Source organism: Eretmochelys imbricata, chromosome 25 (assembly GCF_965152235.1).
Source record: "Eretmochelys imbricata isolate rEreImb1 chromosome 25, rEreImb1.hap1, whole genome shotgun sequence".
NCBI lineage: Eukaryota > Metazoa > Chordata > Testudines > Cheloniidae > Eretmochelys > Eretmochelys imbricata.
In genome coordinates, this window is record NC_135596.1 from 182,766 (window position 1) to 206,469 (window position 23,704).

The 23,704-nt window shown below is 51.6% G+C and overlaps 1 pseudogene; it reads left to right on the forward strand.

The window, feature by feature from the left end:
- The first annotated feature begins 4,346 nt into the window (after positions 1 to 4,346).
- Positions 4,347 to 11,256, forward strand: LOC144257526 (C-type lectin domain family 2 member B-like; annotated as a pseudogene).
- Positions 11,257 to 23,704: the final 12,448 nt, after the last annotated feature.

The following is a 23,704-nucleotide window of genomic DNA, read 5'->3' on the forward strand; positions in this document are numbered from 1 at the left end:
GGGGGTGGAGGCATGAAAGAGAGTATATAGTGAACAAAAGATTGATTTTAAAAGTGTCAGAACAATATTGTGAAAACAGGAAAGTCCTATAGTCTTGACAATCTTTCCTGAAAACCCTTGCATTCGAAAAATAGTCACTTTTCCACAGACAATCCTTCCTTTGGAAAAGATTTTCAACCATGTCTAGAAATCGCTCCCAGGTCAGTGTCTCTCTGAGCGTGGGGTGCACTCATTTGCCCTCCCCATCCTCTGGGGATGTGTATGAAGCACTAGTTAGAGGGGTACAGAAGAGGTATAAATAAAGATGATTAGGTCTTGACGAATACACATGTGGAGGGTGTGGGGGGAGAGAGACATGACTGATTGTATTGTCCTGAAGCAGTGCACAGCTTCCAAAGATTTGATGAATGCTTCTCTGGGGGAAGCAGTGAAACTGACTACACAGAGTGCTGTCAGTTGCACAAAGACAAAATGGAGAAATGTTGTGTGTGTTTAACCTCTTTCAATCAGTGGGCTCTTAAATGTTGCAAATAATTTCTAGCTCAACCAGAAGTTCAGGGCTTGAGGTAGGAGTCTCCCAGGCATTGTCTTCACTGCAAAAGTGTATTTACACGGAGATAGCTAACTTGATGTAAAATCGGAGTGGAGACAAGGCACAGGTGGCTTTAACCTCTGTGTCACTTGTCCAGGTAAATACCAGGCTGAGCGTATAGCATTCCTGGACTAGCTACATCAAGGTAAAAGACACCTCTCCCTCACCTCTACTAGTACTTTACATTGAGTTCGCCAGCTGAGTGTAAACACATACGTTTTGAGCTGGGAGGTTGATTTTTTTTTGTTTTGTTTTGCTGCTTTTTGGTGGTGGTGGGGGGGAGGGCACTGAAGCCATAATAGTGACATTCTCTAGCCTATGTTATTTGTATTACATTAGCACATAGGAGCCCCAGTCATGGATCAGGACCCGATTGTGCTAGGTGCTGTACAAAATAGTACAAAAGACAGTCCCTGCCCTCTAAGTATAAGACAAGAGACAGATGCAAACAGACAGACAGGGGAGTGCAAGGAAAGAATGAGAGTGTATCGGTCGGTATGATAGGCAGTGGTCTGAGCGCCCCAGGAGACAGGCTGTTGAATTTTTGGTAGACACCAGGGCAAAGAACAGCTTTGATTTGGGAATTGGAGATGGATAATGAGGTAGGTTTGCAAATGTTTAAGGGGCTCTCCTCCCGAGCATGAAGGGCATGTGGCAGAAAGCATGAAGGTGGTTGTCTGAAAATTTAACAAGTGGGTGTTGCTGGCAGCATGGACCGATTGGAGGTGGAAGTCAACACCTTGGTACAGTGAATGAGAGATGTCCGGTTGGGAGAGGACAGTATGTGAAGGGCCTTGAAAGAGAAGACAAGCAGCTTCTGTTTGATGCAATAGAGAAGGGGGAGCCAGTGGAGGGATGCAAAGAGGGGTGACATGGTGAAAGCAGTGGGCTCAGAGAATGATCTTTACAGCTTGCAGCAATATTCTGAATGGATATGAGCTGGGGAAGAGGGAAAAGAGAAGCATGTGGCGGTAACTGAGATGTGATGTGATCAAAGCCTGGATGGGAATTTTAGCTGTGTGGATGGAGAGGAAAGGCTGTATCTTAGAGATGTTATGCAGGAAAACACCACAAGACTTAAGCACAGCCCTGGATGTGAGGACCTAGAGCAGAGGTGGGCAAAGTACGGGCCGCGGGCCACATCCAGCCTGCGGGACTGTCCTGCCCGGCCCCTGAGCTCCCAGGAGGGGAGGCTAGTCCCACGTCCCTCCCCGCTGTTCCCTCGCCCCTCCGGCCTCACCTCACTGTGCCGCTGGTGCTCTGGCCTGCTGCTCCCACCGGGCGGCGTGGCTGCGAGCTCCTGCTGCTCTGAGCAGCGTGGTAAGCGGGTGGGGGGTGGGTTGGATAAGGGGCAGTCAGGGGACAGGGGGCAGTTGGATGGGGTGGAGGTTCTTGGGGGGGGCGGTCAGGGGATGGGGAACGGGGGGGTTGGATAGGTGTGGGAATCCCGGGGGGGGGGCTGTCAGGGAGCAGGGGTGTGGACAGGGGTTGGGGCACTCAGGGACAGGGGTTGGTTAGGGGATGGGGTCCCAGAGGGGGCGGTTAGGGATGGGGGTCAGTCAGGGGGCGGGAAGTGGGAGGAGGTGGATAGGGGGTGGGGGCCAGGCTACTTGGGGAGTCACAGCCTTCCCTACCCGGCCCTCCATGCCGTTTTGCAACCCCGATGTGGCCCTTGGGCCAAAAAGTTTGCCCACCCCTGACCTAGAGAGAGGTGTGAGTGGAAGATGACAGGTTATGGGCCTGAGTGACAGGCAGGATGCTGGCGTTGTCCACAGTGATGGAGAAAGGAGGCAATAGAGAGGGCTTGGACAGGAGGGGAGAGACAGAGAGCTCTGCTTTAGCCATGTTGGGCTTGAGCTGACACCTAGGTAGGCACAAGGAGATGTCCCAGAGACAGGCTGAGGTGTTCATTTGGCCAGCAGGAGATGGGGCTGGTGCAGAGAGGCAAATGGGTGAGTTGTCAGCATGGAGAGGGGAGTTGAATTTGTGTTTACAGAGGAGACAACCCAGAGAGGAGGGGCAGAGGGAGAAGAGAACAGAAGAGGGAGGCTGGCCATAAACCATGTCACATTTACTGGTTTGTTTGTTTTTTTTTTCTCAAGACCTCCCCGCTCCTTGTCACACACTGTTACACCGAAACAAACCAGTAAGGACCCTCCCTGCCCCATGTGTTTATATACTATTTGGTCAGCCCCAGGGGACCAAGGACAGAGCCTATGGAAGGGCCCCGGGGAGCTGGCAGGAGGGGGAAGCAGCGATCAGAGGGGTCGGGGCTGGGGGGAGCAGGGGAGGGCAGAGGGAGGACAAGGTTTCAGGAGGAGGGCGGGCAGGGCGGGCAGGCCAGGGAGGGCGAGGACTGAGCCCCGATCGGCGCTTTGCCCTGGGCCGGGCGGGACGCCGCTCGGGCACCCGGCCAGCCCGGGAGAGAGGGGGAAGGTTTGTGGGGAGCGGAGCGGCCGGGAGTCCAGGGGTTAAATGGAGGCGGGGCTGAGGGTGGGGATCGGCCGCTGTTGCGGTGACCCCCGAGCAGGGACGTTTCCGCTGTTCAGACCCACGTGGAAACGAAGCTGGTGCGGGGGTCACAGGGAAGCCGGTCGCTCTTCGGTCGCTCTGCGGCTATGAACTCACCCGGCGGGATCTGCTGCGAGCCCGCCTGGCTGCTGGGACCTCAGCTCCTCCCCGGGCTGCGGCACCGGGCGCTCTTCCCGCGGGTGAGACTCCGGGTCCCAGGGGTCCCTGCCCGGGCCGCGGGTGGGTGGGTGGGTGCTGCTGGCTGCTCGGCGGTGGCTGGCTCGCTCGCTGCGCGGCGGGGATTGCGGGCCGGTTCCAGCCACCACTGGACTGGGGCGAGGGGGGACCGCGGGCCCGAATGGGGAGGGGGTGGGGCCGGGGCTCGGGCCCGAATGGTGGGCGGGGCTCGGGCCCGAATTGGGGGGCGGGGCTCGGGCTCAGGGACCAAATGGGGAGGGGGAGGGACCGGAGCCCGAATGGGTGGCAGGGCTCGGGCTCAGGGCTGGGGACCACATGGGGGGCGGGGCTCCGAAGGGGGGGCGGGACTTGGGTGGTGCCTGGGGACCGTGTGGGGAGGGCAGTGCAGTGGCAGGGGCCGGTCCTTGGCCGAAGGGCTGGGACTCTGGGTCAAAGGGCGGTGATTCAGGGGGCAGGCCCCGAGCCGAAGAGTGGGGGGTGGGTTCGGGAGAGTCCCCCCTGGAAGGGAAAGGAGGGGCTGGGCAGAGGAGCGCTGGACACTGGTTCAAGTCCCGCCCTCCAAGGAGGGGCTGGGCCAGGGACAAGGCTGTTTCGAGCCCCAGCCCCTCCCCTTCTGATATCCGACCCACACTTACTTCTAGGAGGATTGTGTGTGTGAGGAGGGTCTTCTCCCCCACCCCCCAGCTGGGTGCCTGTCACGGGTGGGAGGGGCCCGTAGGACATCAGGTCTCTGAGGCCCTGGGGGCGGAGGGGCCGATGAGAGTTAAGGGGTTTTAATCATCATGGCACCTCCTTTGGCAGGGGGTTGGGCTGCTGGGCAGGGAACAAGAAACCACAAATGGCCTCCCCCACCGCTGACCTGTCCTGCTTGGTCCGTCTCGGGTTCAGATTGGCTGGAGAGCTTGGAGCAGGGACGGGGAGCCAGGGCCAGGACCTGCGCCTCGGCTTTGCTGCTGCCAAATCGGACTCACTCAGACCGAGAGGAGCCGACCCCAGCCCAGCACCTGTTGCAGCGTCTGTGGCCTGAGTGTCGCTGAGAGAGACGATGGGGCCAGCAGCTAGGGCTGCTGAGAGCGAAGAGCCGCTGCAGGAGTTGTGTGTTAATGGCAATGGACACCGGGAGACTGGAGGGAACCCAGGTAATGGGGAATCTCTGCCTGGGAGCAGGCTGCAGAGAGACACTGAGACTGCCTGGGGTGCTGGAAGGGGGCATGGCCCTCCCACTTTTTGTCACTGGCCCTGCCCCTCCCCGTTCTCTTCCTCCTGAGGTCCCCCCCACCCCGCCTCTGGCAGGCAGCTGGAGTCCAAGCAGTTGCAGGGAGCCGTGGATGACCCTCCACTTGCCTGGGGTGGGGGGCCAAGAGCAGCCCCAGGTCCGTATCCCTCCCCCCAGGCTCCCGGCCCAGAGCAGGGGGAGGGTCTGTAGTTCCCCACAGCTGCGTCTTACCATGGCCCGGCTGCTGCTCTGAGGCCCTGCTACCCAGCCAGAGCCGGATCTTGGTAACAGCCCCAGGGTAGCTCTAGGGAGACATGGACCCTCCATCTGCCCTTGGTGGGGGGGTCTGCCTGACCCTCTGGGCTCCCCTCCCAGAGCGTCTGAGGGAAGGAGCAATCGACAGAACGGTGCATGTTCCAGGGCAGCTCCAGCCCCGCTGCTGTCAGTGAGACGTGTCCTCCCAGCCCTGCCTGACGGGTCTGTCTGTTTCAGACCCTCCTTGGAACTGCCAGAAAAGTCCAACCTGTGGAGTTGTGGTTGCACTGATAGTTGTATCGTCTCCTTTGATCGCTGCCATCATTGCTCTGGCAGGTGAGTTCCCAGCTTCCGCCCCGCTCCCTTCCCCTCCATCTACGATCTCCGTGCATCCCATTCCCCCGTGACCTACCACGGTCCCTCTCTCCTCCCGGCCTGTCTGGCTTCTGCCCCTGGGACAGAGGATTCCTGGGGGATGTTCCTCCCCGACCTTCCTCCTGCTCCCTCCCAGACCCCGGCACCTGGGCACTCTCTGTGTGGGGACGATCTGACTGACATTAGCCCCCCCAGCCCATCTCTGAGCACTTTGGACCCAAGTCACCTTTGCCATGTGCCATGAAACAGTCCCTGTCCAGGGTGTCCAATGGGACAGGATGCAGCGCATCCCTGAGCCCTTTGCCTTCCCTGTGTTGCTCTGAGGTTACCAGCCTGGCCTTCCTGGATCTTCAGGTCACGCCTGTGGCCGGGCGGCAGGTGCCGCCGTGTTATTGAAAGGAGCCGGAGAACTCAGCCTAGACCCCTCCACCAGCGCAGTGTGGAAACCCCCCAATCGCTGAGCGTGGCCATGAAGGGTCCCTTAGCACCATTCACTCCCCTCGGATGCACAGACGGCGTGTGCTCGTGCAGAGGGCGTCTGTTTGCCGTGAACATGAACCCTGCTGTATCCCCCCGTCGTCTGGGGCAGGGGGTGCTGGAGGCTGTCGGGGGTGGGATTTCTCTACTGCCCTGGGATCTGATCACTGGGCCCCAGGAGGGTTTAGCAGCTGGCAGAGGGGATTGAATCCAGCTCTGTCTGCATTAGGAATCCTCTGTGCCGATGTCATGACATCCGTGCAGTTGAATTGGTGCAAACCGCTAAAGCAGACACACTGCACTGGTGCACAAAGGAGCTTTCCTTGGTGCAGTTCGCTGCAGGAAGTTACCAGAGCGAGCCGCACTGCTCCAGCGCATCTCCAGGAGGTGTTTGCCCTGATGTCACTGCGTCACTGTGATTATACCGGTGCAGATTGCTCGGATACAGATGGGCCCTGAATCCCAGCTCCCTGCTGTAATGGCAGGCTGTTGCAATGGGCAGCATTGGCTCTCACTGTGTAAGGTGGGAATCTGTGAGCTTAGGGTTGGTTACACACCTGCAGGTGCAGGGAGCTCTGCAGAACATGTGGCATCTGACCTGGAGATGGATGTTGGAGACAGCCTGTGCCATCAACTGTTAGTCACTGACTTCTCTGCTCAGTTCAGTAGGGCAGGGGTGTGGGCTACCGTGCACTGGACAGTTAAATCTACAGGGTCAGACATGCCTTGTGCGTGAGGCGAACACATGCTCGTTTTCTGATCACCGCTGCCACGTTTCCTAACTCTTCCCGACTCAGAGTGTCTGTTCCTCGCTGAGCGCCAACCACATGGGAAGGCTTGAAAACCAGCTACCGAGTTACTGTGGTGCAAACAAAAGTGACGTGCTCAAAAACATCTGGAGGGGTTTGAGTCCGACTCCTCTCAACTAGACAGGCCTTTCAAATCCTCTTTGGTGTCACTTATGGGTGACCCCCCTGCTGCTCTTTCATGGCTCTGAAAGGGTTACACTGCCGTGAGGGTTTCCAGAAAGTGCCTTTCTTGCTGCTGTGTTTGGGGAGAGAAAAGTCCGCAGGTAGGAGGTGAATAAATTTACATCATTCCTGGCCCACAGTGCAACAGGTCACTTCCCGTGGCTGTGGTTTCTGGCGCCCCCTTGTGGCTTTCATGTCCCTGCGTGAAAGTTCCAAAGTTCTTCTCAGTTGTTCACCTGCTGTTTGTTGCGAGGTTGAAGGTCCAGCTGTTGATCTTGTGCCTGGGGTGAAATGCTCCGAGCTGTGTCAGTCCCTCGCAGGCTGGGAGTGTCCCTGGAATCCTTCTTGCCAGGCAAATTTACAGTGACAAACGTCTCCGTCCCCCTGCGTCTGATTGCCATGGTCCAGCCCCAGCTGGGGGTCCCAATGGGCTTGGCAAGCCGGTCAACTAACTGCCTGTTTGGCCACAGTCAAATACTCCAGCGAGAGCCCTGGGGGTAGGAGGCAGCCTGCCTTTCGGATTGCGTCTTGGAGCCTCACTTGTGTTTTCCGGAACCTGGTTTCATTGTTTTGCCTTTTTTTTCTGAGCTAAAATAACTCAGTGAAGTACATTTTTTTAAAAAAATGAGGTAGATCCGTATCTATCGAAAGCTAAACCTACTGGAGAGAATGACGTCTTGCTCTTTTTTGTTCCTGGCGGGAGGTAACCAATTCTGATAAATTGGTATTTTAAAATATCTGACCACTCTTTGACAGATTTGACTGGTCAGTTGACCAATTTTTGTACCAGTCAAATGCCCAATTCTAGGTGTAACACTTACCCTCCATGTGACTGTCTCATTCTCAGTGCTGACATCTCAGCTTTCATCAGCTGATCTGTGCCCCCCTGCTGGCCCCTAGTGCCCAGACGGCTGGATGGGATACCAAGGGAAATGCTACTATTTCTCAAAGATGAAGGGAGCTGGATTGACAGCCGGAGCCGCTGCTCTGCCCCGGGTGCCTCCCTGGCTGGGATCGACAGTGAGCAGGAAATGGTGAGAGACTCTCGAATTGCCATACACTGATCTTGGCACAGTGGTGGCTGCTGCAGTAGGACCGGGGCTCTGCCCCGTGGGGTGAGGAGCAGCTCTGAGCCCTCCCGTGCTGGGAGGTCAGAGTGAATGAACTTCCAGCTGCTGAACGACAGCCGTGGCTGGGCCCAGAGCCCTACTGTCTGTGTGTGATCACAGGGATTGCCCATTCTCCGCTCCCCCCTCCCCAAATAGGGAGACAGCTTCTGTCTAGGGCAGGGCTGGCTCAGGCATCTCCTGGCCTGCTGGCTGCTGGAGTGGGACCAAGAACCCAGCCAGTGCTCCTGTTGTGGGGATGGGAAAGGAGCAGCCAGCCGAGGAGGCGGGGGAGGAGAGGATCCTCTCAGACTGACTTCAGCTTGACTCGCTCCCTCCTCCTGCCTTGCTGTGGTGAGCGGGGGCTGATCTGTGAGAAGAGAGGTCTCTGCAGAGAGCTCAGACCCAGCAGCTGCCCCCAGCCCAGGGGGACTTGGGGTGCGGGTGACTGGGAGCACAGGGGTGGGGCTGCTCTGTGCAGGGGGAGGGTTAATACTGCCTGGGTGATCTTGTACTTTGCAAAAGGCAGGGGAACACCCCCCCCCCCAAAAAAATAAACTGAGCACTCTTCAATATGGGGGGAGGGATAGCTCAGTGGTTTGAGCATTGGCCTGCTAAACCCAGGGTTGTGAGTTCAGTTCTTGAGGGGGCCATTTAGGGATATGGGGCAAAAATCTGTTGGATGACTTAATTGGGGATGGGGGTGGGACTAGGAGATCTCCTGAGGTCCCTTCCAACCCTGATACTCTATGAATATGAGACTGGGATTCTCTGCGGCACAGAGCCCTGGAGGGGTGGGGGTGGGGAAGCACCGGAGCTGGGGCTGATACCTGCTGTCCCTCGGCTTTCTTGAAAGCGTTCCTGCTGCGCCATAAGGGTGTCCAGGACCACTGGATTGGCCTCCGGAGGGAACAGGGTCAGCCCTGGAAATGGACCAACAGCACCAAATTCAACCACCTGTGAGTCTCTCTCACCCCTCTGTACTAATTCCCTGGGCTTGGGATTCTGGTGTCTGAGCTGTTTGAGTTCAGGTAGATCCACCATTCAGTGCTAGTGAAACAACCAGACACGACCCTGGTCCGTTCGCGTCCTGCGTGTATCGGAGACCGATGGGAGCCGGCATGTCCCTGAACTCTCGGCTCCTCCCCGCAGCACGGTGCTGGGCCGGAGACAGAGCCCGCCATAGCCAGAGGTGCCCTTGCAGCGCGCTGGGATTTCAGCTGGGACACTCGCTGTTCTCCCCCAGCCCTCTTCAGCAAGGTCCCTGGGGTGTCTGACCTCCCCTGCGGAAAGGAGGCAGCAGGGAACTCAGGTTAACAGTGGCTGCTAGAGAGGGCAGCATGCCGAGTACTGCATGGCAGGTGCAGGTCCCGCTGGGGATTGCAGCCGGCAGGTTTGAGTGACTTGGCTGGTGAGGCCTCTGAATCCGCAACAAGGCACGGATGTTAAAGGAGCCTGCGGTTCACAGGTGCTGGACGCCTGGGGCTCCCACGGGAACGGGGTACAGTAGTGATGGCTGTCCAGCCAACACCCCGCGATGGGTTTCAGTGGGCTCCAAGTGTGATCACAAAACCAGCGCTGCTTGAACCCTGGGACTTCAGGACTAGAAGCATGAGCCTCTGCCATAGGAGCGAAAGAATCCACTTCTTTAACTGAACCCCCCCCACATTGATAAAGCTCTTTTGCAGGCCAGCCATTAGAGGGGGATGGAGACCCCCCCACTTCTCTGGTCTGGGTTACTTCAGTACTTTGAAAAATCAGGCTCTTTTGGCGCTGGGTCAGGGCTCCCCAATGGACAGTCCCCATTCTGCTGTATTGGACCCAACCTTTGGATCCCACCTGCTTCCAGCCTCACTGGGTCTGAAGAGCTACCAGACACTGTCCTGAGTTCGGGCCTCTGTGGCACTCTCCTGGGGTACAGACTCCCTGTCTGGTATGCTCCTTAGGATGTGGGACCCTGCAGATCAGCTGCTGTAGGATCCAAAACCAGTGCTGAACCCTCCCAAATCTCCCAAGAGGCATGTTGTCCCTAGAGCTCCACCCTCCACACCAGATGAACTCTGGGAGAGTCACGTGAGGGTTACAAACAAGGAACACATGCTTTCACAAAGGAACTTCTTCAACACTCTCTTTTTCCCCCATCCCCAATGGAAAGCTCAAGAGTTATAGATCAACAGAAAGGAAACCCCTGAATGCAATTTCTTCTTTCAGTGTCATCTTGGTTCTGCTCCATGTGTTTCAAGGAGGCGAGATCCCTCCTGTCCCCCGCTTTTCCTGCTCAGTCGTCTGGTTCTGGTGATGGTCTGCCCCTCTTGTTAGAGGGCCGGTCCCTTTTGACAATCAGTCTAACAAATTCTCTCTGTCCTGCTGGGGACTGTCCATTCTCCAGCACCCCTGTGGGCTGCTCAGCCTAGAGGGTCACGAACAGTCAGCGGTTCTGCAAAGCCCCCGCTGTCCTGAGCTCTGCTCCTGAGGGGCTGGGAGAGTAGCTGCTCCGCACTCAGGCCTGCACTGTGGAGAACGGCTCCCCTGGCTGGGACTGGTGTGAAATGCCCGGCCTCTGCCGGACTGCAGCTCCCTGGCTTCTGTGTTGCAGGTTTCACTTAAGAGGAGGAGGTGACTGCGCGTATCTGAACGACGAGAAAGGGGTCAGCAGCTCACGGTGCTACATGGGAAGACGGTGGATCTGTAGCAAACCTGAGATGTATGTGATGGTGTCATAAATATAAAGGGAAGGGTACACACCTTTAAAATCCCTCCTGGCCAGAGGAAAAATCCTTTCACCTGTAAAGGGTTAAGAGGCTAGGATAACCTCGCTGGCACCTGACCAAAATGACCAATGAGGACACAAGATACTTTCAAAAGCTGGAAAGAGGGAGAACATCAAAGGGGTCTGTGTCTGTCTGGGTGAGGCTTTTGCCAGGGACAGAACAGGAATGGAGTCTTAGAACTTAGTAAGTAATCTAGCTAGATATGCGTTAGCTTATGATTTCTTTAAATGGCTGATAAAATAAGTTGTGCTGAATAGAATGAATATTCCTGTCTGTGTGTCTTTTTGTAACCTAAGGTTTTGCCTAGAGGGGTTCTCTATGTTTTGAATCTAATTATCCTGTAAGGTATTTACCGTCCTGATCTTACAGAGGTGATCCTTTTCTTTTTACTGTTTCTTCTATTAAAATATTTCTTTTCAAGAACTGAATGCTTTTTTCATTGTCCTAAGATCCAAGGGCTTGGGTCTGTGGTCACCTATGCAAATTGGTGAGGATTTTTACCAAACCTTCCCCAGGAAGTGGGGTGCAAGGTTTTGGGGAGGATTTTGGGGGGAAAGACGTTTCCAAACAACACTTTCCCAGAAACCCGGTTAAACGTTTGGTGGTGGCAGTGGAAGTCCAAGGGTCAAATAGTTTGTACCTTGGGGAAGTTTTAACCTAAGCTGGTAAAGTAAGCTTAAGAGGTTTTCATGCAGGTCCCCACATTTGTACCCTAGAGTTCAAAGTGGGGAAGGAACCTTGACAGATGGGAAAAGAGACTGCACTCGAAAGGGGCTCGAAATGAGACTCCTAGAAGTGACACTTACACAACTCACACCTACTTGAACGAGCCAAGATCTCAAAATCAGGCAGTGGGGCCCTCAAGCAATAAGTGTGTCTCATTTAAACTCCGTATGTGCCTTCTGCTTTTGAACCTTTTAAACTCAGGGTCACGTTGTCAAGCTTTTCTCTACAGCTGAGAGAGAGTGATCTCATGAGAAGGAGTCTTACTTCATTTCCCCAGCATGTGGCTAAGGGAAGGCCTTGTTCCTTTAGACTCCAGAACAGCATTTCTCAAATGCAGTCACCAGCTGATTGTTTGCAGCCACAAGAGCCTCCAAAGTGCCCCAACAATCGCTCAGATGTTAAGTATTAAAGGTGTCTTCTAAATGCCATAAATCCTAATGCGCGCTCCCTTTTAAATAGTACCATGCCGGCAGAGCTGAGCTACATAGGTGTGGTTTTCTTTCAAGTCACAAAGTGTATTCTTTGGCTAAGAACATAAGAACGGCCATACTGGGTCAGAGCAAAGGTCCATCCAGCCCAGTATCCTGTCTGCCAACAGCGGCCAACACCAGGTGCCCCAGAGGGAGTGAACCTAACAGGCAATGATCAAGTGATCTGTCTCCCGCCATCCATCTCCACCCTCTGACAAACAGAGGCTAGGGACACCATTCCTTACCCATCCTAGCTAATAGCCATTCATGGACTTAACTTCCATGAATTTATCCAGTTCTCCTTTAAACCCTGTTATAGTCCTAGCCTTCACAACCTCCTCAGGCAAGGAGTTCCACAGGTTGACTATGCACTGTGTGAGGAAGAACTTCCTTTTATTTGTTTTAAACCTGGTGCCCATTAATTTAATTTGGCGGCCCCTAATTCTTGTGTTATGGGAACAAGTAAATAGCTTTTCCTTAGTCACTTTCTCTGTACCACTCATGATTTTATAGACCTCTAACCACTGTGTTTACATCTCATGTTATTGTAGCTCTGTAAGTGGCTATGGGCCATCTCACTGCGTGATGTTTGGGCAGGTTGCGATTGTTCATGGGGGTGGGGAGGGAGGTGAAAAAGTTAAAATGTGACTGGGTATCAGAAAGTATTTCAGATAATCTAGTGCCAGAAAATGACCTTGAATGTGACAGCAGGTGGCTCCTCTGAGACCTTCTGCTAAGAAAAGCAAAACATAGAAAGAAAAAGAAACACTTCAGCACCAGGGGGAAAGGCAGTTTCCTGTGTTTGCGAAGCCATCTGATTCCATTTCTGAGTAAGTTGCAGTGTGAGAGAGAAATTCATCAAATTGAAATGTATGTAGTGCAACGTCCCTACAGCACTTGTGCAAGGGAAGTTGAACCAAATTACTACGGTGAGCTTCAGAGGCGCAAGCTGTTAAATGATGCAAAAACCAAGCTGAAAAGACAACAGCAACGGCTCAGATTTTGTTGTTACTGTTATCATTATTATTACTGGGCTACGTTGATTGGGTTTTTTTGTCTGTGAAAGAAACTTTGGACATATTGGCAGATACATTCTTTCCTTATTAGTCATTATCCTTTCTATTATGTAAAGCATTTTTAAATTTAGTTCAGAATTGTACAGCCGTCCACCTTTGACCAAAAAAGTAAAAAAGACAAGACTGTGCAAAGCACTGGTTTGTTCTGTGTTTAGGTCCACTAAAGATAAGACACAACTGTACCTTATATTTATTATTGAGTCTGCAAAAAATCCCTATGTAAATATGCACATGTAATTTATTTATTTGTTTTTCCTACAGTTAGTTCAGTATTGTCAGAGCCTCATTCTGAGGCTGCCAAAAATTTGTGAGAACCCCGGCTCTAGAAAGTGTTAGAAAACAAAATCCTATGTGACCATTACTTTCCAGTATTTGCAAAAAGAAAAGGAGGACTTGTGGCACCTTAGAGACTAACCAATTTATTTGAGCATGAGCTTTTGTGAGCTACAGCTCCCTTCATCAGATGCATTCAGTGGAAAATACAATGGGGAGATTTATATACACACAGAACATGAAACAATGGGTGTTACCAGTATTTATTCACTCTCGCTTGCATCTCTGTTCTTTGATAATAAACTCATTCCTGTTTTCTGTATATCTAATTGCTGTGTTCTCAACAGAGTGGTTGGCCTGAATTGAATCTTACAAGCTGCTGTGGACCGCGCCTGAGGGAATAGAGTCACAGTTCTGCGTGTGCTCAGTGGAATGGGCTGAGCACTCCCGAGGGATGCTCAGAGGCTTTGGGAGTGTTTATCGCTAACCTGTACACAGAGAGCGAGGCCTGCAGGGGGCTGGAAGGTCAGGCTTGCGCTGCCAGGGGTGGTGGTTTGAGAGAGCTGACCCATGGCAGGCCTGGACAAGGCTCCCCCAAAAGTGCCTCGTATGCCTGCTATGAATCACTCAAACGGGCAGACGTCCCTGGCTCATTCCACCCCTGCACCCCCCAGGTACAACCCGCAGAAGGCATTCGACCAGGGTGAGGAGAACACCTGCAATGCCCTGTCACCTGACGTGCTGAATTTGCCTCTGAGCCCATTTTCCCTTCCAGCTTGGGACTCCAGAACCCTGCCTTGTTGAGCCAGACATGCTTGCCAGCTGCAAACACAGACCCAGGTCTGGGCTACACCCCTAACGCTGCAGACTTTAACCCAAAATTGCTCAGCAGGTCACCTGTCTCCAGCACCCAGCTCCCAATGGGATCCAAACCCCAAATAAATCCGTTTTACTCTGTATGAAGTTTATACAGGGTAAACTCAAATTGTCCACCCTCTATAACACTGATAGGGAGAGATGCCCAGCTGTTTGCTCCCCCAGGTATTAATCACTTACTCTGGGTTAATTAATAAACAAAAGTGATTTCATTAAATATAAAAAGTAGGATTTAAATGGTTTCAAGTAATAACAGACAGAACAAATAAGTTACCAAGAAAAATAAAACAAAACACGCAAGTCTAAGCCTAATACATTAAGAAACGGAATACAGATAAATCTCACCCTGAGAGATGTTCCAATAAGCTTCTTTCCCAGACTGGACTCCCTCCAGTCTGGGCCCAATCCTTTCCCCTGGTACAGCCTTGTTCCAGCTCAGGTGGTAATTCGGGGATTTCTTATGACTGGCAGCCCCCTTTGTTCTGTTCCACCCCCTTTGATATCTTTGGCACAAGGCGGGAATCCTCTCACGGTCTCTCTGGGTTTCCACCCCTCCTTCTAAATGGAAAAGCACCAGGTTAAAGATGGATTCAAGTATCGTGTGACATGTTCACATGTCCTGTAAGCCCCTCTCCATTCTTTCAGGACTGGCCCGCACGTATGCAGTGAAAGCTTGCAGGTGAACAGAGCCATCTACAGTCAGTTGTCCTAGCTAATGGGAGCCATCAAGATTCTAAACCACCATTAATGGCCCACACTTTGCATAACTACAGTAGGACCTCAGAGTGATATCTCATATTCCTAATTTCAGATACAAGAATGACACATTCATCCAAATAGGATGAACACACTCAGTAGATTTGTAAGGTCTCATTACAAAACTTATAGAGACCTTTTGCATAAAGCATATTCCAGTTACATCATATTCACACTTAAACATTTTTATAAAGCTTATGAAGTGCAATGTCACAGGGTCAATACCCTCAGAGGATACCTGCAGATAGAGGCTTCCCTGGCTGGTGGAAAGGCCTCAACTGTCCTGCTTCCCATGGCCAGAAGGCATTGTAGTGCAGCTATTCTCAGCTTACCCGGGCCTATGTGGAGCGGAATGTACATTAGAGCAGCCCCAAGGCTGCTCTGACTTAGACCTGGTCAGCACAAAGCCTGACGATCATTTGTCTACTCTCCGATCAGCACGGGCTGCCAGTGAGTTGGCCACCCAGGAAGCCTAGCCCCTGGCCCTTCCCCTTGTGCCTGAGGTCCCGACACTCCCCTTCTGCCCCCCTCCCTCTCCTTCTACCTACCTCTTCCCCGCAGGAGCCCAAAGCACCCTCACCACAGCCCACAGCCCCAGCACTGGACGGCAGAGGTCGGGGGGCGAGACCCCAGCCCCGGGGCACTGCAACCTCAGTGCCCACAGCCCCATGACACCTGCTGCCCATGCTGATCACGCTGTCTGGATTGAAGAGATTTGATGCATGTTACCCTACTGTTCCCGTATTGTGTCCGAATCCCAGAGCTGTTGGCATGAAGACACCACTGGAAATGGAACATTCATTCATTCCTAAATCTGCTCAAAGTTTGTAAGTGCAAAGAAGAAAGGAATAATAAAATATATATAAGAGAACCCCTGAGATGCCTAGCTCTGTAAACAGTGAGAGGTGAGGAAGCCCCTCTCATGTGGGTGCATCGTATAGTGCCATATGCACACCCAGCACTTCTCAAATCCCAGATGTTCTAATCCACATCCATCTCCTCGCCCTCCCATTCTCCCATCTCCTCCACCTCCATCTCCTCCATGTCGCTGCTGTCCGGGTCGTCCTGGGGCTCCGTCGGAGCCCTGGCTTTTGGGCTATCTGCTGCTCCATAGAAATCCCTGGCAGCATCTCCCATTGGCAGCTGCAATGTGATATTCACAGCAAAGTACGAAGCATGGTTGAAATCTACAAGCACAGAGCCCCACGGCTGGGTTAGAGGCCAAGTGCACAGAGGTTTGTGCTGCTCATGCAGGTGGAGGGATGAAGGCAAAAACATCAAACTAGGAACCGAATTGGACAACCATTTCACTGTAGACAAAGATCTCATGCCCCTCAATCCCGACCAGCAGCTCCCTGCTAGCCCAGTTTTGTCAATACTCCTCAGTCTCACCCCAGAGCCCCCTGCGGTTCTGGCCTTAGGTCATCCCAGACAGCTCTCTTGATTCTCTTCACTCCTTCTGTGGCAGATACAGGATACACAGCGGGGCGGTGTGCAGGTTTCCTTGGCACTCACTTCGAGTGAGCTCCATAACTCAAGGCTTCACCGTTCATTAGTAACACGCCAATTGCAACCCCACACCAGCCAAACCCATTCGCAGCTCCAGCAGGGCTTCCTTTCTGTTCCTTACCCGCCTTACACACTCTCCGCCCAACCTAGAATACACTGGCGAGGAAAATCTCTTCCTGACCTCTGCATGTGACCAGCTGAAGCAAGAGACTTGGGACCATAAGACATATACCAGACAAGACCCTCAGGGTTGCCCAGTCCACCCCCATCCCACAAGCAACCCTCTCATACAGTCACACTCAAATGTGTCCAATGCTCTCTTAAAACTAATAAAGTTTGCCCCTATTGGGAAGCTGTTCCAGAACCTCCCTCCTCAAATGGTTAGAAACTTTCTAATCTCCAGCCTGAACTTCTTCTTGGCCAGTTGATTCGCCTTTGTTCTTGGGCCTACATTGTCCTTTAGCTAGAACAGCTCTCCACCCTCCCTGGTATTTACCCCGATGTATTTATGGAGAGCCATCAGATCCCCTCTCAGCCTTTGTTTTGCTAGACTAAACCAGCCCAGCTCTCCCAGCCTTCTCTCGTAAGACAGGCCCTCCATTCCCTGATCATCCTGAGAACTCTTCTCTGTACCTGTTTCACTCTGAATTCATCTTTCTCGAATGATCAGAATCATACACAGGATTCTAGAGGAGGGCTCTCCAGGGCCATGTACTTTCGTACTTCTCTGTCTCGACTGGAAGTGCCTCAGCTGATGCATCCTAGCATCACATTTGCCTTTTTCATGGCCACATCACATGGGTGGCTCAGTCACCGTATAATCGACCAACACATCAAGGTCTCGCCCCTCCTCTGTCGCCTCCAACTGATGAGCCCCCAGCATCAAGAAGAAATTCTTCTTATTAGACCCTAAGTGCAGGATTTTGCACCTGGTACCATTAAATGTCATCCTTCTTCTGGTACTCCAGTCTTCAAGGTCATCCAGATCTTCCTGTATAATATTCTACCCCCTCTGGACAGACCATGTTTCCCAGCTTTTTAATTATCAGTAAGTTTTGTTATCACTCTCCTACTTTTTGGGTTAACACCATTAATAAAGAGATTAATGAAGATGGATCCCAAAACAGATCCTTGAAGAACTCCATTAGGAACCTCCCTCCGATCCCATAACTCAGCTTCCAGACTTCTCCCCTTTAATTGGTTCCTCACCCGCCTTACAATTCTTGTACTGATCCCCGTCTTCTCTAATTTAGCTAAGAATTTCCCACGTGATACCGTATCAAATGCTTTACTGAAGTCCAAGTATATTAGATCTGCTGCATTTCCCTTCTCTAAACAACCAGTTCTCAGCTCAAAGAAAGAGCTCAGGTTAGTCTGGCCCCATCTACCTTTGGTTACATCCCCTTTTCCATTTACCTCTGTTGGAGACCCCAGGGCATGGCCACTAGTTAAGTTGAGGAGATGGAAGGCCATAAGGGTTGAGGAGGTCTCCCTGCTAAAGGCCTAAGGGCTTCTTCTCAACCTCCCTTAATAGAATTCAGGCCTGGCTGGTTTGAGTAAGCTCTTTTGCTCTTAAAACAATGTTGCAGCCGCAGACAATGCCCCATAGTGTAAGGTTTGCTGAAGCCAAGTTAAAGATAATAGGAGAGAGAGCTACAAGGCCAGACAGGATGTGCTAGTTCTTTAAGTTGCTAGGAATGCTTGTTAGAGGTTGCAGGAAATAAACATTGTTCTAACCCATATAAGAAAGGCAGAGTATTTGTGCAAAGTTTTGATTGGCTGATGTGTAGTGCAGTAGCATTAAGGAATATAAAAGTGTGTGTAATGACCTGCTCTGATGTGCAGGATTTGAGATTCTATTCTCCCTGTACCTTGTTTGCAGCTGCAAATAAACTTTTCTGCTTCTCCACCCCGTTGTGATTATTGAGTGACGCACACCGGTTAACGAACCCCCCCTGCTGTTGTTCGCCTCTGGCACTGGGTGCCGGCAACAGCTTTTGGAGTCCCAACGTGGGGTGACGAGGATGCAATTTAGCCTTGCCCAGATCCCTTCTGGAGGTCGAGGATTGCAGCGACAACCGACGCCCAGCACACACCGGTGAGTTCATTGGGGGCCTCAGAGGAGACGCAGTTTGATTGATCCCGGAGGGCACGACGGTGCAACGCACTCACATAGTGGAGAAGCAGCTGTGGGAGACAGTGAGGAACCGGTTCCTTGGATATAAGGGAGGAGCAGCTGCGGGCGACGTTGGGGAACTGGTCCCTTGGATAAGGTAGGAACCTTTTGAAATCCGGATTATATGCTCTGTTGGAACCTGGAGACGCCCAGAGTTACACTGTAGGTATGGGACAGGAACAGAGCACGGGAGGTATGGTACGATGCATGCCCCTAGAGTGTATTTTAGTAAATTGGAAGATATTTGGATCAGATCCAATGGCTAAGGGTAAATTGAAGCGATTTTGTACGGTTGACTGGCCTCAGTACCAATTAGAGGACCAAGAACAGTGGCCTCCCGGAGGATCACTAAATCATAATACAATCCTCCAGTTACTCCTGTTCTGTCAGCGAACGGCGAAGTAGAATAAGCATTCGTATGCTTACTTGTTTATAACCTTATAGTCTCGTACTGATATTTTACAATGCTGTAATTTAACCCCGATTGGCCCTGTAGCAATTAATGTCAGTCCCCGGATCCCCACCCCAAATGCAATGGCAGATCCGGTGTCTCCTTCGGCCCCTACACCCACACAGAGCGAGGCTCCTTCGGCCCCTACACCCACACAGAGCGAGGCTCAAAGTAAGATTCCTAGTGAAGCTCATAGTGAGGTTCAGGCTCCATCTGCTGGATTATACCCGTTACTTACCAAGACTAAAATCGCCCCTAATGCAATAGAAAGGACAAGCTCTTACCATGCAGGTCTATACTCATGCACCTTTTAATCCTATGGACCTGGCCGCTTTCAAAGCACAGGCTGGAGAATTTTCTATCAACCCAAGCAAGTTGGTATCGGTCTTTGAGGAATGTCTTAGCAGCTACAAGCCAGACTGGGATGATTGTAATGTCCTTCTGCAAACATTATTGACTGAGGTTAAACAAGAACAGGTCATAGCTAAAGCAAGGAAAAAAGCGAAAAGGCGATATGACCAAGACCGTAACAACGTCCCGATCCCAGAAAATCAAGTTCCTATAAAAAATCCTAGGTGGGACCCAAATGGCAATCAGGCTATGACCCACCTCACCTCCTCTAAGGAGCTGCTACTGTATAGACTCCGTCACGCAGCTGTCAGACAGAATCATTAAACTAAACCGTAGAAGGTAGTGCAGGATCCAAAGGAAAGCCCTGGAGCTTTTTTGCAGCGCATTCGAAACACGATCCAACAGTATACCAATGCAGATCCTAATAATCCACAAACTGAGGCAGTTATTAAAGGAGTATTTACAAGCAGGGCAGCCCCCGACATTAAGAGAAAGCTACAGAAAAAGGAGGATTTCATAAGTATGACAATGGCACAGATTTTAGAAGCAGCAAATCAAGTGCATAGTTTAAAAAAAGTAAAAAAAAAAAAAAAGCAAGTAAAATTAATGGTAGCAGCAATGCAGGCAGGCACGAAGGAAAGTAAACAAAAAAAAGGGGGCCGTGGACACGGACGTCCAGGCCCGCGAAAAAGACGATTGGGGCGCAATCAGTGTGCCCTGTGTTGGCAAGAGGGACACTAAAAAAATAAGTGCCCAAACAAAAAGAAAAGGGGAAGTACCTCTATGATGGCGATAAAAAAACAAAAATAAGGGTGTCAGGGGAAACAGATCATCCTACCCCCGGAACCCCGAGTAAAAATGAGGATGGGAAATGAAGAAATAGATTTTTTAGTGGACTCTGGAGCGGCGCGAACTGCTGTAAATCAACCGCTTCAGTTGCCAGTAGCAAACTCCCTCACTGTCACAGGAGCCACAGGCAAAGATACCAAGTGCCTAGTGTATGCCCCAGCAGAATGTGCTTTGGGAAACAAAACCATATCCCATAAGCTGGTCTAGCTCCCTGAATGCCCAACACCATTGCTGGGATGGGACCTGCTGTGTCGCCTAGGTGCCACCCTGCATTTTACTCCAGATGAAATAACCCTTACCTTACCCCCTGAAAATGCATAGATTATGACCCTTGCAGCTGAACCCTCGGCTATGCAAGCCCCAAAATGGGACCAGTGGGAAGTCCAAGTGTATCCCCTTGTGTGGGCATCAGGGGTCCCAGGAAAAGCTACTCACCAAACCCCCATTCATGTCCAGCTCATACCCGGGAAAGGCCCGGTGCGGGTAAAGCAATAGCCAATCAAGAAGGAAGCCAAAAAGGGGTTACAGGAAACCATAGATCGATTTCTAACCTACGGTATTCTCCGGGAATGTCGGTCAGCCTGGAACACTCCCATTTTACCCGTACAGAAACCTGATGGCACGTACCGGCTGCTACAAGACCTAAGGGCAGTTAATGAACGGGTTAAGACTCTGCACCCTCTTGTCCCTAACCCCTATACCCTATTGGCTTCTATAGGGGAACAGTATACCCATTTTCCAGTTCTTGATTTAAAAGATGCTTTTTTTGCCATCCCAGTTGACACCTCAGCACAGGAGATTTTCTCCTTCGAATGGGAGGACCGGAACAGAGTTAAAAAGCAACTTTGCTGGACAGTGTTAGCCCAGGGGTTTAAAAATTCCCCCACCCTCTTTGGCCAGGCTCTGGCCAGGGACCTAGAGGAGTGGGATAATAAAGAAGCCCTCCTTTTGCAATACATAGATGATCTGTTAATTGCCACTGTAGGTTTAACTCCCTGCCTTAAAGCCACCGTGAGTCTCCTGAATTTTGTGGGACTCCAAGGATATCGGGTAGCGCGAAGTCAGGCTCAGATTGCTCTCCCGCAGGTACAGTACCTCGGGTTCTACATACAGCAGGGGGAACGCCAGCTTTCAAATAAAAAAATAAAAGCAATATGCCAAGTTCCTATCCCGAGTAATCGCAAGCGGCTCAGAGCATTTCTGGGGATGGCAGGCTTCTGTAGAATATAAATCCCAGAGTCTGAACTATAGGTTAGACCCCTGTATGACTGCGTAAAAGGAGCAGACCATGACCCCTTTCATTGGACCCCAGAGGCTGACAGGGCATTTAAAATCCTAAAAAACAAGCTAATGGAAGCCCCGGCTCTAGGTCTGCCAGATCTCTCCAAGCCATTTCAGTTGTATGTACACAAACGAAAGGAGGTGGCCCTGGAAGTACTCACACAGCTGCTAGGAGCATGAAAACGTCCGGTGGCATATTTTTCGAAATAACTGGACCAAGTAGCCAAGGGCTGGCCAGCGTGCCTGCGGGCAATGGCAGCCACCGCCCTGACCCTGGCAGAAGCAGAGAAACTGACACTAGGGGGAACAATACAGGTTTTTACACCACACATGGTACGCGCTTTACTGGATGTTAAGGGCGGCCTCTGGCTCACACAAGCGCGTATGGCAAGATACCAAGCAAAGCTCTTAGAGAACCCTGAGGTCACGCTGCAGCCTTGTCCATCCCTTAACCCTGCCACCCTCTTACCAAAAACTGAGAAACAGAAACATGACTGTTTAAAAATCATAGATGCCCAATATTCTAGCCGCCCGGACTTGAAGGATGCGCCCCTCCCAAATGCAGATTATGAGTGGTACACTGATAGTAGCAGCATGGTAATAAATGAGCAAAAAATGGCGGGTTATGCTATTGTAACCCTCAGTGACACCGTGGAAGCTGAAAGTTTGCCCGCTGGGACCTCTGCCCAGTTGGCTGAGCTAGTGGCCCTGGCCCATGCACTCGAACTGTCCAAAAAAAACCCAGGTCAATATTTTCACTGATTCCAAATATGCTGTTGGGGTGCTGCATGCTCCTGCTGGCCTGTGGAAGCAGAGGGGAATGCTGACAGCCCAAGGCTCCCCAGTCAAGTACGGGCCCCAAATCCTCCAGCTTCTAGAGGCAGTGCAACTCCCTTTGGAAGTGGCAGTGGGACACTATAAGGCCCATCAGAGGGAGGATCAAGATGTGACCAGGGGTAATGCCAGGGCAGATAGAGGCAAAGCATGCTGCCACCCTGATGTTCCCTCAGACTAAAAACACCTATATGCATGCCCTTATCCCATCAGTGGGGAAGCTCCCGACCCCTCAGTATTCTGGGGAGGAGAAACAGCTAGCTGACAAACTTGGTCTCCAGGAAAAGGAGGGATGGCTTCATTCCCCGGAAGGGAAAGTCCTCTTACCAAAGGGCCTAATTCTGCCAGTATTACAAAAGTTACATCAAAATACTCATGCTGGCAGGGAGGCACTTATCCAAGTAATAAAAAAGTACTTCATAACCTCCAGACTCAGAGCCCTAGCTGCCCAAGTACAAACAAAATGCCTAGTCTGTCAAAAGAATAACCCCCAATCAGGACACCCAGTGCCACCAGCGGCCCTGGAACCCACTCCAGGCCCCGGACGGGTGTGGCAAATAGACTTTGCTAAGTTTCCCCGGACCCAAAAGTTCAAGTATCTCCTTGTCATAGTAAATGGATTCAGCAGATGGTCAGAAGCCTTTCCATGTCGCAATTGCACTGCCAGGACAGTGGCTCTCAAGTTTGTTAAAAAGATTATTCCTCCCTTTGGATTTCCCCAGTAAATAAAATCTGACAATAAAACACACTTCACGTCAAAAATCGTCCAAAGCATCTCAGACACCTTACAGATTCCCTGAAAACTCCATACACCCTGGAGACCACAAGCCAGTGGGGTAGTGAAGTGGATCAATCAGACCCTTAAGCAACATCTCTCGAAAGTATGCCAGGAGGCCGCCCTGCGGTGGCCTGATGCCCTGCCCCTAGTTCTGCTCCGCAGCCGTGCTCTCCCGAAGGGTAAATTAAAGCTCAGTCCCTTTAAAATTATGTTTAAAAAAACATGGCCTATAAATAGTACACCGCTTATGTCAAAAAAAAAAGTAAAAATTAAAAAACAAGTTTCTCTCTCAGTATATGTGTTCCCTGTCTGCTGTTCTTTTGTCTCTTCACAGGTATACTAAGGATTCCCAGCCTCTACCCTTGGACTCACCCATCCACTCCCTGCAGCCTGGTGATTCAGTGCTCGTACGTACCTGGAAAGACGAGCCCCTCCAGAAAAAGTGGAAGGGACCCTATACCGTCCTGCTGGTCTCCCACACGGCAGCAAAGGCCGAGGGACACAAGAATTAGATTCATTATACCCAGCTGAAAGACGTGTCAACCCCCCCCCCCACACCCCCGCCCCCCGGCTAAAAGGTAGACCGTGCATTCAGCCCCCTCCAGTGAAGATCTTAGACTAAAATTACTATTTAAACAGCAGCCCACCAAAAAAGCAAAAAAATAAATAAAAAAGTATATTTTATTCCCCCTCTTAGCCATGTGCCTAACCGGTACTGCTGTTTCAAGCATTGTACCCGTAAATACCTGGCTGGCACTGGCCCAGAGTGCAGTGAACGCAACGTCGTGCTCAGAGAACCTTATTCTCAGAGACTAAGGCAGCAGCT